Below are 5244 nucleotides of genomic sequence, written 5' to 3' on the forward strand. Positions count from 1 at the left end.
ATATAACACATGGACCATATGAAGTTCAAGAAGAAAGAAGACCAATGTGAAGATGCTTCTGTCCTACTTAGATGGGGGAAACCAAATAGTCACCAGAGGTAGAGTGTTGAAGGGACTTGTGAGGAAGAGAAGACAGGAAGGGGAAAGGGGGAAGGAGTACCAGGTAGAGGACATGTACAGAAGGTCAGTAAATTGAACAGAGGTATGTAGCAATGGGTGATTGGGAACTGGGAGAAAACACAAAGTAACAGATAGAAAGGAAGAGACTACCAGACCCATTACCTGAAAATACTAATAAGGGGAGAGAAAACCTGTGGAGCCCATATCCAGAGGGTAGGCATAGTCTCCAGTTAAGGGATGAGATACTCTGCTAGAGCTTGACCAATACAGATGCCGATACTCACAGCCAACCATAGGACTGAGCATGGGGACCCCAATGGAGGAGTTAGGGGAAGGATTGAAGGAGCTAAAGAGCTTTGCAACCAAGTAGGAAGAACAACAATATCAACCAACCAGACCTCCCAGAGCTCCAGGGACTAAGTCATTAACCAAAGAGTACACATGGAGGGACCCATGGTTTCAGCAACATATGTAGCAGAGCATGACCTTATCTGGCTTCAATGGGAAGGGAGGCCCTTTGTCATGTGAAGGCTAGATGTCCCAGTTTTGGGGAATGATAGGGCAGTGAGGCAAGAATGGGTGTGTGTGTGGAGAAACATACTCAAGAAGCAGAAGTATGGGATGGGGGTAAGCCAAGAGGAAACTGGAAAAGGGGATAATGTTTGAAATATAAATAAATAAAATAGCCAATAAAAAATTTGAAGTAATTAAAAAAAGAGTTAGTCTGATTTACAGAAGTAGCAGAAGTTTTCCTTTAGGCTCCAAGACATCAGTAGTTTAAGGTTCTTATTCAATTTTCAGTCAAACACATTTTGTTTCTGTTGAGTATCTTAAGGACAATTACACAGGTGTTGGTTATCCCAATGTCATACTTGACACAGCTATAGAATATGTGTATTCATTCTAGGCTTTGTAGTGATTCAGCAGTTTTAAAGCTGGGTAGGACATGAATTTTCTTTTCTCTCTTGGAGGATTTTATAACCCCTTTAGTTAAGCTGAATGATGTTCCCCAAGAAGGAAACTTCCTGGTCAGTTACAGCTTAGTATTTCTATGTCCTGAAGCTGAAGTGTAGGGTGCATTCACTAAAAGGGCATAAGTTCTTGGAGACATTCATTGTGATGAATGGTCACAATACAGTTTTCAAAGTATTTTGAATTCCCCTACACAATGACTAGAAATATGATTTCTCCTACATGATACTGAAATTCATATTAGATTGACTGTGGATCTTGGGCAATTCTTCTCAATCCAAGTAACACAAATTCTTTGAATTATATATATATATATATATATATATATATATATATATATAAATAATACAGGGAATTTTAAATTTATTTTTAATTCCACATTTTCAAGTAATATATTTTCATATTTCTCTTTTGCAAACTTTTCCCAATCCTACCAACTAGCTTTGCAACAAATTTCATGTCTTTCAGTCTCTTTAAACTAATCATAAAATGAAAATCATAACAATCAAAAACATTATGACAAAACAATGCTCAAAAAATGACATATACGAGAGGCCCTGCACAACACACACACACACACACACACACACACACACACACACACACACACACACACACACAAAGTATTTGCAATTTTTTATGTTTGACACCTAAATTACTAGGTATGGTCATTCCTTGGAATAAGGTGCTGCAATCAATGGCACTCTATTGTAGAAAAAATTATTACTTTTGTAACAATTATAAATTGTAAACAATATCTTCTGTAGGGGTGGGATTTTGAGTACTCATCCCCCTCTACATACTGAGATATTGTATTTTTGCCCCTATATACATCTTGTTCATGCTCCTAAGTCTCTATGAGTTCATATATCCATCATTCCTTTGGGATCTGGATGACACTGCTTTCTTGAAGTAATCTAGCATCTTTGATTCATAATATTTCCATGCACTTTTTCTCTGAGATTTAAGGGGTTTCTTTGTTCCATACTTCCTGGACAAAGGTATTTTACCTGTGAACAACACTTACTTAAGTCATTATATTTTCAAAGGTCAGGCTGGTACCCAAGTTCAAGTTGTATCTCTACTGAAAAAAGTATGGTGTCATAATGTACTCTTTATAACTCGAAAGAAAAGGAAAATAGAGAATGAAGACAACTTGGACCAACTTCTTAATGATTTTTTTAGTCCAACATGTATAGTTAAAAGCAAGCAATGGCTCTATCTATAAAACCTCCCACAATGAAGACTTAGAGAATATTGAAGAAATTAAAGGAAAAATCTTGAAATTGAAATTATGAGGGGTTTATAGAAAGTACACTAAAGGTTTCATCAACATGACGCCCAAAATTTTATCTAAAGGATCATGTTACCCATAAATATGCCACACTGGCTCTTTGAAAGATTGAACGGCTTCAAGCCTATATGATAACTATATGGAACTGTTTACCTGGAAATGGAAGGGATGGTTATCCCCAGGGAAGGCAACACAGATTGGTTGCCTAGTACCAAATAATAAGTCCTGGAGAAATAGTTAAAATGAATATTATATGGAATCTACAGTGTATATTTACAAATATATATATACATATATACTGTAAAACAATGATTATGGCATTTATATTTCAGGCATACAGGGATAGGTATAGTGGAGTATTTGGAGGCAGGAAAGACAGTGGAAAGATCAAGATCCCAAAAAACAACACCAAAATAACAGTTTAAAAATACAACAAAAAGACCCTAAATACATTGAGGAAATGATGACACTAGACTTGGTTTTTTTTTTCTTTCTTTTCTTTTTTTTTTCTTTTTTTTCAGAGCTGGGGACCGAACCCAGGGCCTTGAGCTTGCTAGGCAAGTGCTCTACCACTGAGCTAAATCCCCAACCCTATGACACTAGACTTGAATAACTGATGGTCAGAAACAATTTATATGTGTGAGTGGTGTGTGTGTGTGTGTGTGTGTGTACACTATTTATATTCAAAGTTTTTAACTTTTACTGTGATAAAATAAATAATGACACCCTTTAGCTAGAGTGATTAATGTGTTCACAGACTTCAATAACATTACTGTAATCAATGCTGTATGTTAATCATAATACAATTTTTTCACTATTGTCGAATTCTAATTTACATGGAGTTTTTGCACATAAAGTTCAGGGTCCTTATACTGTATGTATAATATGAATCTTGGCATCATTTCATATACAATGTCCTTCTGAGTTTGACACCTAACATTTCAAGTATGCCCAGAGTACATTGCAATGCTGAGAAGAAATTAGTACCTCTGTGAGATCCACCAACAATGTGTCATGCTATCACTGTGATCTATACTCTGATTATGTTCACTCATGTTTCCACTTTCAAATCAATTTCTTATAGTGCTTTAGAATTCTATAATTTTCTGAATCCCAGCTAAGACAACATAACTCGTTCCAGATGTCGTAGTCGTAGTTTCTATTGCTGCAACAAACACCGTGGCCAAAAGAAACATACAAGAAAAGGGTATATTAACCTAAGTACCTCAGTTGACAGTTCATCTAGAGAAGCAAAGGGAAGAACTTGGATGCAGGAACTAATTAAGAGTCCACAAAATGCTTCTTACTGCCTTGTTATCTCTGGTGTCTATGGTCCTTTTTCTTATGTCATCCAAAGCCACTTACTTACTAGAGGGTGACAATGTCCACAGAAATTTTGGCAGTTTCACATTAATCATTCTTTAGGATCATACCTTATACAAGTGCATACAAATAAAGATGATGGAGGTAATTCCTCAGTTGAGATTCCTATTTCCAGTGTGGCTTGGATGTGTAAAACTGACAAAAATCAAGGATCACAGCTTATAATGGAAATAACAATTGTATCTCTAATAGAAAATGATCATCATAAATAGAAAACACACTCACAAATAGATTCAATCTATATCCTAACTTAGTGATTGGTGTTACCTTGGAAAGTATTGTTCTGCCCTTCTCTTTGTTGCTGAGGAAGACAGTGAGGAAGGTCACCCCACCACTGTAAAACACTGACATACTGAATGTTGGAACCTTGGCTTTCTTGAGTCTTTAGGGAAGATTTCTGGCCAATAAAGTCAACTGAAATTCCATACAGCCAAGAAGTCCAAGTATTCAATTGATATGTGGCATGTAATAATTGAGCTTTGTTGCAAGCAAAGAAATTGGTGATCTAACCATGTTCAAAGTACATATCAGTGCCAATAAAGGTAGATGTTATCATAAAGATTCCAAAGAGAACAAGTATGACCAGGATACAATAGGAATAACAAAATTAGGTGCCCCATTTACCCACAGTCCTCTCATGTTTCTTCCTGAGCAGTACATTTGGAAGCCAGAACCACACACTGAACTTAGCTTGATCATCACATTAAAAGTGGGAATTGTGAGCATGACACCAAATGTGCTTTGTTGCAGGATGCATATGGTCATGCTGGGATACCTGATACAGAACTAGGGGCAGAAGAAGCAGAATGTGAAAGAGATAAGCAGGATGTAGCTAAGAATGAGGTTATTAACCTGCACAACGAACGTATCTTTCACTTCCTATAAACTCCAAGAACCAGTGCTGTGAGGGTAGAGAAGTGCAGGGACATTTAATCAAGAACATTCCCAAACAGGTCTTCATAAGTAAGAAAAGAGACATGTATACAGACTGTGTTTATGTTCTGTGTTGATATACTGTCATCTGGCCATATCTGTTGGTGAACAGTTGCAACAAGCCCTTGGAAAAATTTACTATTATATAAAGATTTAGTATTTGTCTTAATTAGAGGATGTCTTAGTAAATACTTTGCCACTCCACAAAAAAAATTGTTGCTATAGAAAACTGTTGTAGGTTCTGTAGCCCCTAGGTGGAGCCCCGAGTACTGTCAGGGAGGCTTCCACACTGTCCTAATAATAATGAGTGCCCGTGTCCACTGGCATACTGCACATGCTACATGACAGAAATAAGAGGATCCTGACAAACTAGTTTAACCTCAGAATAGGTCTGGAATAGAATGGTTGCTGCTTTCCCCATCTTTATGAAATTTGCCTTAGGTACTGGCAGTCTGACTCCTCCTCATACTGCCAGTGTGATAGTTGGTTACTATAGAATTCGTGTGAATTCCCCATTGCTGCAAAGAGGGCATAAACATGGT

The sequence above is a fragment of the Rattus rattus genome, chromosome 11, assembly GCF_011064425.1.
Source record: "Rattus rattus isolate New Zealand chromosome 11, Rrattus_CSIRO_v1, whole genome shotgun sequence".
NCBI classification, from domain to species: domain Eukaryota; kingdom Metazoa; phylum Chordata; class Mammalia; order Rodentia; family Muridae; genus Rattus; species Rattus rattus.